Raw genomic sequence first — 12,944 nt, 5'->3', positions numbered from 1 at the left:
CTCACTGGGACTTCCAGTCAGAAATTGAATCTTTATTTCTTCTACTCTGCAGGGCACTTCTTGTGACTAGGGTCAAGCAGAAAAAGGAGAGAGAGAAACAAAACAAAACAAAACAAAACAAAAAAACACTGTTACTCTTTTATTGTCTGGGGTTTGAATGGGAGAAAATGGGGCCAAAACTTGGAGTCTTCTCCACTCTCTCTGTTTCATATAATCTCCTTTTCCCTGTCTCTTGAAATAGCAATTTAGACCTTCTCTTAGTTCTCGTCCTGACAGCAGCCAGGGTGCCTTTCAGATTTTGGGCTGCATTCAAGGTCAGGCTCTGTAAAACTGCAGGAAGAAACTGGTAAATTTATCAGTTTAGGGTAAATTTCAGATTCAGGTCTTATTCCTCAATCTGCATGCTACTGTTTATTTTTTAAAGGTTTCACACAGCTGCCTCATTCAATCAGTCCAGGACTTACAATAGCATTCAGTAAAAGAGATGGGGTGCAGTGTGCTTATTCCATCTTTCTTAGACCAGAACTTTAAGTCTACACACTTAAAGCTATATTCATTTTTTTTAAGTTTTTTTTTATTTATTTATGATAGTCACAGAGAGAGAGAGAGGCAGAGACACAGGCAGAGGGAGAAGCAGGCTCCATGCACCGAGAGCCCGATGTGGGACTCGATCCTGGGTCTCCAGGATCACGCCCTGGGCCAAAGGCAGGTGCTAACCCGCTGCGCCACCCAGGGATCCCTTAAAGCTATATTCAAATGTGCATTATTTTTCATTTCATCTGGAGTGATTTTATAGCCTAATTGTTGATTTCATAGGCTGTCCTTCATTTACTTATAGGCTGTGAATGAAAATGGTCTTGATGTCAATTCTTCCACTTACTGCTGCATGACCTTAAGTAAATTACTTATTTAAACTCTCTGTATCAGTAAACTTATCTATATGATATGGATACAGGCCAGAAAGAGAGGGAGAAAAAAGGGGAGGAGGAAGAGGGGGAAGAGAGGAGCAAGGGGTAATTAGTTAAAAGGCTATTGCAGTCCTGGAAAAAAATAATGGTGGTTTGAACTAGGGTATTAGTGGTGGTAACATGGAGAGCCTCTTTGGCTTTCCTCCATCCTATATTCATAGTCTATTCATCCTAATGTTCAAGATGAATAAGAGGATGTGGTCCAAAAGAAAAAAAGAAGAAAAAAAAAAAAACCCTACTGTTTCAGTTCTTTTTTTCTGCTGCTTCAAAAACAACCTTGATTTATGTTAAATTTTAGTATGAGGAACTGGGTTTGTTTGCTCTAGAGAAAGCTCAAGGGTGGGGCAGAAGGGTCTTGAAGATAGGATAGTTGTCTTCAAAAGGCTAAAGAACATTGTCTATGAGAAGAATCACTAAATGTATGCTAAGCAAGTGAGCAGGCACAAATAGAACTACAGGAAAGACATTATAGGAGTCAGTTTAGTTTAATACCTGGATGAACTTTATAATTATTAAAGCTGTCTAAAATGAAATGGGCAGATTTGGGCACAGGAGAATATTGGTTGTGGGAGGCGTCCAATCAGAGGATGTTTCATGTTCCTTTTGGGTTTGAGAATTGTCATCAGCTCTCCATTTAATAGGTATACATCATGATCATGTTTTGGTGGTATGAGGAACAGAGACATGAGGCTTGTGAAAGATGATAATGCTTTTGGCAATAGATATATTTTGTTATTTTACCCCCTTACGCTGGCTTTGTCTTCTTCACTTTGTGTGTTCAAACAGAGGAAGCAGCTTAAGTCAGTGACAGCCATTTTGCATAAGAATTGATTCTACTCTGTCTTTCCACCTTGTTTCTTAAAGCATAATTTGTTAAGTGCTTAGGATAGTACCAGGCCCAATGTTAAGTATTCTAAATAAATTATCTCATTATATATTCACAATATTTTGAGAAACCTATTACCATCATCATTGTTGTGCACATGAAAAAACAAGGCTTAGAGATATCATAGTTTACTTGAGTTTACATGACTATATATGCAGAATAATGGTCCCCCAAAGATGTCCATGTCCCAGCTCCTGGAAACTGAATACGTTACCTTACATAGCAAGGGGACCTTGCAGATGTAATGAAGTTAAAGATCTTGAGATGGGAAGAACATCCTGGATTATCCAGATGGACCTAGTATAAGTCACATGGGTCCTTAAAATAGGAAGGTCAGAATCAGAGAAAATGTAACTACAGAAGCAGAATCAGAGAGAGATTTAAAGACACTATTTTGCTGGCTTTGAAGATAAAGGAAGACACCATGACCCAAATAATAATACAGGTGGTCTCCAGAAATTGGAAAACGCAAGAAAATAGATACTTCCTTAGAATGTTCAGAAGGAACCAGAGCTGCCAACACCTTAATTTCACCCCAGTTAGACCCATTTTGTAGCCACTTAGTTTGAACTAAGTGGAAGACGTGAGCTTTAGAGCATATGCATCATAGAGCATTTGCTTTAATGCTGACCTTGGTTTTAGTGTCCTGTACACACAGACACATCTAAACCGCACAGATTGCCCACATATTACAGATGACTTCTTTCTGGGAATTTCATAATCATGGAGGCTGTGAGCAGGAGGGGGAATGCACTGTTAACAGTTCTATGTCATTCATGGCTTGGATTCAGAATTAGAATTTTAATGGGACCATCAAAGTCCTTTTATCTCATCTCTGCTTCTGAGGCTTGACCTTCCTCCACAGTGTTCTTGTCAATGGTTGTCCAGCCCTGCTTCCACACCTCCAGTGACTGGAATTGCACATCTCTTTTGGAAAGCCATGCTATCTTAAAGCAACTCTGTTAGAAATTTCTATTTCAGATTGATCAAAAAAATCTTTCTTGCAACTGCTATCTGTGGGTTCCAGTCCTATTATTTGTTGGCACATGGAATTAGTTTTTATTGATTTTGCATTGGGTGGAATGTTAAAGTAGATGGCCTCTAAGATTTTATTTATTTATTCATGAGAGAGAGAGAGAGAGAGAAGCAGAGATGCAGGCAGAGAGACAGGCAGGCTCCCAGCAGGGATCCCGACTGGAACTTGATTCCAGGATCCGGAGATCATGACCTAAGCCAAAGGCAGACACTCAACCACTGAGCTACCCAGGTGTCCCAAGTGGATGGCCTCTAAACAGCCTTTTAACTCTTACGATTCAAGCCTGATCCTTATCTAGGACATTAATACCAGTCTTGTAGGTTTTCTGTGAGAATTAGAGCTAATGTTTATAAAATATTCAGCCTGCCAAAGATTTTCATAAAAGATGATGATGATGACATAGTTTCACAAATCTGAGGGTAGCTTTTCTCATCTTTTGTAGTTTTTTAGTCACCAGACTAAATCCTTCTCCCCAAATCCCATACAGTGCCTTCAAATGCTCACATATGTGAAATTGTGTTAAGTACTCCACGCTCCTATCCTTTAAATATGCTCCAATTTGACAATATCCCTCAAATTATGAGTCTAGATCTCACCATTAAATCACTTCATTGTCTTGTGTGTTTTCCTAATACTTAGGGTAAGACTAGCCACAGTGGAGTGAGTAGAAAGAGGATACTGAACAGTCAGATAGGCTTGCATGGATGGTGGTAGAAGGACTCAGGGGGCTTAGGGCTGCCTACAGCAAGAGGAAGGCAGTCGTGATTTGGATCAGGAGTGGGGAGTAAATAAGAATATCCAAATGGTGCAATAGGTACAGAATAAATAAGTGGTAGGGATTCAAAGACAAATTTCACTTTCTTCATAGTCTTGTTTTTGACATACAACTCAGGCATATATGGACATTTCAATTGGACGTGTCAAAAACAAAGTTGTTACAAAATTTACTGGCAACAAAGAAGAGAGTTGAACTTTGCAACTGGAACATCTGTTTTCATTGTCTAAAACCAATTTGAAAGAACTTGGCTCACAACTTGAGCTACCTGTTACATATTGTTCTGATTGGTCTGGCTGCTGCTTCTTTTGATAACCAAGAATTCTTCCTTTTTCTCATTAGAACTCAATATGCACTTGAACACAGTCATTGACTCCAACCATACTCCAATCACACTTGAGACGGTACCTGACCGTCTCAAATATTCTTTAGTTAATCTTCCTATTAGGTATTATTAATCATGAAATACCATCTCCCACCACACTTAGTATGACTACTTGACAACGTTCAGTGAATCAAATCTTTTAGATAAAGTCACAAATTGATTTACTTTAGATTATGAACATATGCAATTATATTCATTGGAAGCACCCAAATTCTGACTAATGAGCTTGCATCAAGAAGTTAATAGTAATGAAATGGACTTGTACCATAGACTCAATATTCTTGATCAGACTTTCCTTTCCTTTGAATCAAGTGAAGAGAAAACTACTTAACCAGCTTTTCAGTCAGCTTGATTCCTCACCCATTATACAGACTACAGTAATAATTTGTGATTAGCAAAATCAGCAGCTATGGTGAAAATTATTTTTAAAAACCCATTATGCTTATAATAATCCACAAATCTAGAAATATCATAAATTACCTCTACAAGAACATTCATAGTGAAATGAAATGAACAGACCAAATGAGTGAAATTGGGTCAATAGGGCTTACCTGTGGTGGGAAAAAGCACCTGAGGCCTCAGAGTGAGACATTTTCAAGTCATTGGCCAAAAAGAATGAACAATTATTTAAATAAGCCTAACAGTTTGCCACATGTGGTGCTTTCACCCTAATCCCTAATTGATTATCTTTAGAGATGGGGTCTTAGGGAGGTAATGAGGTTTAGAAGAGGTCATGAGGGTGGACACACATCATGGAATATAAGGAAAGATCAGAGAAATTGCTTTTCTTTTTTCCCCATGAGTACATAAGGAGGAGTCACTTGAGCACACAGAGAGATGATAGCTGCCTAAAAGCCAAGAAAAGAGGCCTCAGAATGAAACCAACCCTGCTGGCATCTTGATCTTGGACTTCCCAGCTTGCAGAACTGTAAGAAATAAGTTTCTGTCATTTAAGCTACTCAGGCTATGGTATTTTGTTATGGCAGCCCAAGCTAAGACACAAATTAAATTAAATACCTACCCTCTCCCAACACTCCCAACACTTCTCCAACAGGGAAATAAAGATGAGTAGAACACAGTCTCTGCTCCTCAAGAGTGGAGAGGCTTTCGAACAAGTAGTGATGGCCATGTCCTAGCCGCCATAACAGCATTCAAGAGGGGAGCTCACTACTGTCAAGAGAGGCCAGGAAAACCTTCCCCAAAAGGGAGATTATTTAAGTAGGATCCTGAAGGATGGTCAGGAGTTTGCCTGATGTTCAAGGGGTTCTAGTGGGCAAGAACATCATGGACAGAGGAAATGGCCCACGAGAGAGTATGGTAGGGCAGAAGGGAAACATCAAAGACTGTACTTCACTGCTTCTAGGCCACACGATTTTTCCTTTTTTAAGACCTCAGAGGTTGAGATTTAGCTTACAATTGATGATAAGTTACAGTTTACTTGATGGTGTTTTTTTCCCGTCTTTCTTTAGCACAACATAAAATAATGATATGTTTCACCACCAGTGGACCATTAGATTTGGTGAAATAAGGCAGTTCATTTTAGCTGGAGCAAAAGATACAGCACAAAGGAAGAGATCCTAAGAGCAGCAGAGCTCATAACTAGAAGGGTTTTGCCATCTGTCTCCTAAGAACTGGGGCTCCTTTGAGATGTTTCAAGCAGATTTATGTACTAGACTCTTTCTGAGGTAGAGGGACAATCAGAAGGCTAATGACATACACTGTCCTGGCAAGAATTAAGTAGCCTGATCTAAAAAAGCAGCGATGGCTATAGAGAAGAGCTATTTAGAATGACCATGGCCAGCTCACCAGAAGGCACCTGAGGAAGGGATTTAGGATGACTCCCAGGTTTCTGATCTGTAGAGCTTGAGGGATGGAGACAGTCAGTAAGATGAGCAATATGAAGTGAAGAATGTGGCCATGGAGAGAAAGAGGAAGGAGGTTGGTGTTGTGATGCCATGAGAAATAAAGACGGGGGTACAAAGTTGGCATTAGAAACAGGGACCTGAAATCAGAGGAGAATCAGTGCAGAAGCTGGAGCTTTGAGGGCCATGCATATTCTGTAGGAATGTTAACAGCAGCCATGGGCATGGTCAAGCTTATCCAGGAAGAGACTGTCAGATGTATTGAATGAAAGAGAGCTGATGGTGAAATCCGGAGAAGTCCAACATAAGAGAAGCAGATAAAGGAAAAAAATAGTTTACCCAAAGACCTCCCTATGCTCTATTTTGCACAAACAGAAAAATCTACAGACCAAACCAGTTCTGGGACATTGCCTTAGATGTCTCCCAGTTTACTATATATCAGCTTGATTTCACCTGCAGTCTCCTCGCTTGTGAATTACTGGTTTGGTACCATGGCTCCAGAGGAGGACAGGGAAACAAAAAAACTGAAAGGAGCCTTTAAAGGCAATATCGAAGACTCAAGAAGGCAGCAAATTTCAAAGGTCAAAGGCAGTTAAGAGGAAGATGCCAGCACATGTAAGAAAAGTGGCAAGCTTCATGAAGTTGGAATGCCTAAAGAGGAGTTCTTTTAATCTGATTCCTCAGCAGGACTGCAGAAGGTCAAAAGGCATGCCTGTGTACTTGTCTATCCTCTAGCAGCCACAGAGTAAGTGAATTCTGCATCTTAGGTGTCCTTCTCACCATGATTATGCTCATTGTTTTTTTATTTTTTTTTTAAGATTTTATTTATTTATTCATGAGAGACACAGAGAGAGGCAGAGACATAGGTAGAGGGAGAAGCAGGCTCCCTATGGGGAGCCTGATGCAGGACTCAATCCCAGGACCCTGGGGTCATGACCTGAGCCAAAGGCAGATAGATGCTCAGCCACTGAGCCACCCAAGTGTCCTGACTATGCTCATTCTTTTCAGTCTCCAAGGGGGTAAAATCTAATGGGAAGGATAGGACTTCAGAGCCAGTAAGATCTGGGTTCAAATTTGGGCTGTGTTACATATTAACTGTGTGGTCTTGAGGAAATTAGGTGATCACTTCAAGTCTCCATGCTCTCATCAGTAAAATGGGGGAACCTACATCTCCTGGTTGTTGTACAACTAGTTACCTAATATTGAGAGAGTATTACCATTAATACTGAACTCAAATCCAATCGTCTTTAGAGCCAATGTTCCAGTATGAAGAACCTACTCTCTACCACCATTTCCCCACATATCAATCCCACCCTGCTCTAATGGTGTTTTGAGAAAACTGCTGGCTTTTCAAAAATTCTTATTAACTGTGGGGGATGAAACATCCACAACCCTCCATTCTTCCCCTCAAGGGATTTATAAGCAATTAAAAGATAAAGTACAGAACATTAAAAATAATTAACAAAACTATAATTTAACTATGTATTCACAGGCTTGTGAATGTACAGAAAAATTCATGGAAAGACACACATCAAACTGGTAACAATGGGTATTTCCAAGTAAACCATGGATTGGGAGAGTTTATCGTACAGTTTTAATTTTACTGATTTAAGAGTTAAATAGAATGAGAGGGCCAGATAAAAAGATAACTAGTTATAAGTGTAACAGCATAAAGAAAAGAGGGCTTCCTTTGGCCAATGCGAAGGGTACTACTGGCTGGGACAGCAGCAGGAAAGATGGCAGAGAGATAGGACAGCACAGATGAGTTTAATGGACCATGGAGACAGCAGTGTACCCAAAACAGACCATTTGAGTAGACATGGAGTGGGAGATAAGCTGGGGGTACTAAATTGATGCCAAGTAATGGAGGGAGTTGAATGCGAGGCTAAAATATTTGGATTTTTAGTGCCCAAACAAAGCACACACCAACACTGTCATAAAGCCTTCAGTCTGTCTCTCCAACTAATTTATCCTGAATCCCAATCAGATCTTAGACAGTTTCAGCTAAGTCATCAGGGCTAGTTGTAAGCAAGAAAAGCACAGTCTCAACAAGTTGCCATTGTGAATCCATAGGCACTGGGGAGCCATTGAAGGTTCTTGAGCAGTGGAAAAACTGTATTAGGAGTATTTGTCTACAGAAACAAAGTGCTCTAATGGGGGCCATTGTTGTATAATAAATACAGCTTTGTTTAAAGTGTATCTTTCCCTTACACTTGCCATGCCTTGAACGATGGTCTGTTTGTGGTGGTTTTTGGCCTGAGTCATCACCCACTGTTTGGTCTACCATGAGTGTAGCAGGTTTAAGAGTCAAGGTAAAAGCACAGTGAGAGTGAGCTCCAGATTCTGTGTGACCTGGCCCAACTAAGCCTGAACTGTTTAATTTGCATTCAAGAGATGAGACAAGATTCTGTTTTTTAAAGATGATAATAGCTAAGGCAAGCACTTGATGGGATGAGTACCGGGTATTATACTGTATGTTGGCAAGTTGAATTTAAATAAAATATTTTAAAAATAATAAAGATGATAATAGGTAACCAAGTATCATAGACTCGATGTGAATAATCTATAAAAATTCACTTCCATCTCTTTGTGTCTGAAATGTTCTGTGTATAAAATGCTCATGTGGAATACTCCTTTTATTACTTCTATAAATAAACTATATTCCTTTTGACTCAAATACTTTATATTAGTCATAGTTCAAATCTCTGAGTTTTCAGTTTTAAAACTCAATTTTCTTAGGAGTCGGAGAGTTTTTTTTTACATGCAAGCTTGTCAAGCACATTTTTCCCAGGCCTGAATGCAAGCATCAGACAATGTCTGACAGGATCTCAGCTGGGGTTCCCCGCTGGCTGGGACCAGAAACATTTAGTCACCACAAAGATACCAGATACTGTGGTTTGGGTTTCCACGTTAAACAAAGGGTTAAATAGGGGGGGAAACAAACAAAAAGCAAAACTAAAAAGCACAACTTGGACGGGCTCCAAAGGGAAACTTCAATGAGATGTGTTCTGCTAGAGATTGACTCAGTTAAGTGCTTGAGACTTCCCTTGAACTTCCAGGACTTCTCCTCATTTTGTGTTAATTTTTATAGTATTTAGTAGATGCCAGACACTGTTCTAAGCATTTTCTATCTACCCGTCCGTCCATCCATCCATCCATCCATCCATCTGTAGATCTATAAATACCTATATAATCTTACTGGGTAGGTACTATTCTTTTCTACATTTTGAAAATGGAGACACTGGGGCACCGAGGCTTGAGTAACATGCCCGAGTTCACCCAGACTAGTTAGCCTTAAAGTCATTGTTTGAACCCAGGCTGACTCCAAAGTCCGTGGCCTTGGCCACAGTGCCCCAGGACTGTTTAGATTTTATATGGTGAGAAGGTGTATGTATGGGGGTCCCCTCATCTTCACCCATAGGTATTTCCTTCCAATACCTGAGATTCTCCTCATTTGTTATGAATGTGGTTCTTTCCAGCTCCTTCGATAATCCCTCGCCCCAGGCCTCACCAGCTCCCTCAGTCTCTCTTCCCAGAAGCTCCTTCCTTGGCACAGATGTTCCAAGGATGTTCCTTCTTAAAAAGCCAAACCATTTAGTTGAACTTGGTCTCTCATCCTCCCCGCTCCCTCACTTTACCACCAATCTTCTTAGAAAGGCCATCAGAATTATTCCTTGTGGATGCCTGAGCACCTTGCACTCAGGTTTCTGTGTCAAAGTTCTCATGTGATCACCTTCTCAGAAGCCACCTAGGCCTCAGAGCCACCAGCATTGATGGCTTTCTCATGGTTTTTTATTAGCCAAATATCTGTGTTGCATTTGACCCTGCAGATCACACCTTCCTTCAAAGTCCCGGCTTCCTCAAGGGCTGTGACAAGGCGCCTCTTGCTCATGTTCCTTTGTCGCCTGCCACCCCTCCCCTGTCCCCTGTGCTAACCCAGCACTCCTGGTCCCCCTGCTCTCCCCTCCTGCTCCCTGCACCTGCTTCCCTGGAGTGCATCCACACCACACACCCACGACTTAAATTATGACGTCCTTCTGCATCACTGTTTCTAGTCCAATCCCCCTTTGCAATCTAAATCTGCATTTCCAGCACTGTCTGGAGGCTTCATGTGTGGCAAAGTAAACTCAGGCAGATCCCCCAGAACTCTCATTTCACGTGGCAGGGTCTCACTAACTGTCCATTAAATACCTCAAGGATCAACACGGGCTTACTTCTGCCTACAAGAACTATAAGTTCTCATTGCTCACAGCCCAGTGAACATTAAAAAAAATGAACAGGGAATATAAAGTGTAAATATGAATCAGATGGAGAAGGAAAGAACAGTTCATATTTTATGTGGAGTATAATGACTCACCAGGACACCCTTTCATGTATTACTGATGTCTTCATTCCTTTCCCTCTTGATGGTTTTGAAAGAGCCACCATACTTTATACCCTATTCTGTAATTTCCACTGTCTCCTTAGATTGTCCCTCAAGGTTCACCAGGATTTCTGCAGATGAAAACTTTGGGGCCCCTTCCTTTCAAACAACACATTTGAAACTGTTTTCTCTTATTTGGTTAATATCAGGGAGGACGGGTCAAAACTTGTACTTCTGCAACAAAACTCGAGTTTAGCAACAAACTTGAAAGGACTGGGATCCGTTAAGAATTGTCTCTTTGCACAACCAAAAGCTGTAGAATAGAGCTGAAAAGAGATCTGTAGGCAAAAGAAACCCATCCAAACCCAGAGCAGATGATCCTCCTTGATCTCCGAGAATGGATGTTGCATGGCCTTCCTTGGTAACTCATCCTGTCAATGAAACATTTACAGACTCTTAGAACTGAAAGCAATAGGCTTAAATTGCCTGCAGAGATATTCAAAAGTGTTTTGGCTGCTTGTCCGAGGGAGCTGCTTCAGAACTATGGAGCCAAGTAGGCTTGCCCTGATTCAACAGAGAAGGATAGGTTGTCAAGGGCATGTTCTAAGGAAGCTCTAACTTTCCCCCAAGACCAGGGAGGAAACCATCCTGAGGGCAGTGTGAATCCTAACTCCTAGTGTCTAGTGGGTCTGTTAAATATGTGAGTCCTTGAGCAACCACACAGGACAGGAGCCGAGCAAGAAGGACCAAAGGAGTAGCTCAGATTATCCTGTGCTCTATCAGGGGGCACCGACAGGATCGGGACACTGCAGAGATTCATAAGTGACTGGATGGGGCCCCTGGTGGGTAAATGGAGACTCTCTCAAGTGGGCAGGCTCTAATTAACCACTTAATATTTCCCCTCACAGTGTCATTCTTTGTGGCACAAACCCTCAGAAACTTGTCCCCAGGCCTTCCTCCTCAAGGAGAGACCACCAGGCCACGCAGAGCCCTGATTGCATGTCTGCTCCCCAATTTTGCATGTGGCTTTACTGACCCTACAGCTCTTGCCAGAGGATGGAGCCTCTGCCAGGGAAAACAGTAATGGTGTTTGCATAGCACCTTGACCGGGATCTTTATCCCATTTGGTCATCTTCCAATTCCGTTCTTTCGACTACTCACACTTTTGTGTTTAAAAGTGTAAATCAGAAAAAAAAAAAAGTGTAAATCAGGGACATTTAGGTGGCTCAGTGGTTGAGCATCTGCCTTTGGCTCAGGTCATTATCCCAGGGTCCTGGGATCGAGTCCCGCATCAGGCTCCCTGCTAGGAACCTGCTTCTCTCTCTGCCAATGTCTCTGCTTCTCTGTGTCTCGAATGAATGAATGAATGAATGAATGAATGAATGAATAAATAAATAAATAAATCATTCCACTTTTCCCCCTCCTTCTTTCTCTTCATGTATTTAAGTGTTTTTCTCCCACTGAGCTGTAATTTCTTCCCACGCCCCATAGATTGCCACCTTGCCAGCACCTTGCCTATCCATAGTGGGCATTTCACAGACACTTTTTGAATGAATAAGCAAATGTCAACACCCCCTTCTGCTTTCTCAGCCAAGTCAAATCCATCCCTCCTTTTTTATAGGGAGGGCTTAAGTCCTAAATCTCGTAGACACAATAGCGATTTTCCACTTTTTTCCCTCCCTCCCTTTTCTTCTCTTTTTCCAACATGACATTCAGAACACACACTGGAAGACTACAGGCCCTTTCCTCAACTCTGTTCAACTTTAAGGATCACCTCCAGACAGGAGCCTTGTCTAGCCTCTGGGGGCCCAGAAATATCTTTCTTTCCAAGAAGAGGTCAGATCAGTTTGGTGGTCCCAGTTCTCACCCTCCAGAGACCTGGCTTTAGTTCTTAATTCACAGATACATGTCCTTCTTCCTCAGCACATCACAGTCCAGAGTGTGGGGGAAGGACACAAGAAGCCGGCAATCAAAATAGCCAACAATTCGAAGTGGAGCTTCCCATGACCCATGGCACAGAGCTGAAGGGCAGGTGATGGCCACTGCCTGGGGGTCCATCCTCAGGGATCAGCAGCCACAAAGTTGGACTGCCCACCAAGGCTCCTACCAGACCTCAGCAGAGGACCTGAACTCTGACCCCTAGTCTGTCACCAACCAGTGGTGTGACTTTGAATAAAGAATTTAACCTCTCTGAGTCTATTTCTCCCTCTCTGAAATTGGCATAAATGTAATTTTCTTACTACAACATAGATGTTCATGTTTCCTCATCTACATTTAATTTTCTGGGAAACCTAAAATGACACAAAATGAGCACCAATGTGAAAAAAGCACCAGAAGTCTATAGAATGAAAATCAGTTGCCCAAGTTTACACAGCATTTTCCAGAGCCTCATCCAACCTAGAATCCAGTTTCTAACTATTCTACTCCAAAGGCCCCTGACTCCCAGACTGCAGGTAAAAACACCTAGAAACTGAAAGACACTAGGTTTGATGCATTGTTATTATTATAGTTATAATCAATATAAGGACTGTTATGGGTTCTTGCCCTATGGTATTATGGCTGGCTTATATGCTTTTACCTTAGTTTTTTAAAAATAGAAATGACAAAATTTTGTTATTTAAAAAACCACATTTTTATGCTTCCTCTGCTTTATTTTTAATAGACAAAAT

The 12,944-nt window shown here is 41.3% G+C and overlaps 1 long non-coding RNA gene across 1 annotated transcript in view; it reads left to right on the top strand.

The window, feature by feature from the left end:
* The window catches only part of LOC140631901 (uncharacterized), an 83,389-nt gene extending 70,983 nt beyond the window's left edge, over positions 1 to 12,406 (top strand). Inside the window, exon 4 of the long non-coding RNA XR_012029443.1 lies at positions 12,199 to 12,406. This is a non-coding gene — a long non-coding RNA (uncharacterized lncRNA). The remainder of the gene's footprint in view (positions 1 to 12,198) is intronic.
* The last annotated feature ends 538 nt before the right edge of the window (positions 12,407 to 12,944 follow it).

The sequence above is a fragment of the Canis lupus genome, chromosome 4 (genome assembly GCF_048164855.1).
Source record: "Canis lupus baileyi chromosome 4, mCanLup2.hap1, whole genome shotgun sequence".
In the NCBI taxonomy this organism is placed as follows: domain Eukaryota; kingdom Metazoa; phylum Chordata; class Mammalia; order Carnivora; family Canidae; genus Canis; species Canis lupus.
This window is presented reverse-complemented; position numbering and strand designations above follow the sequence as displayed.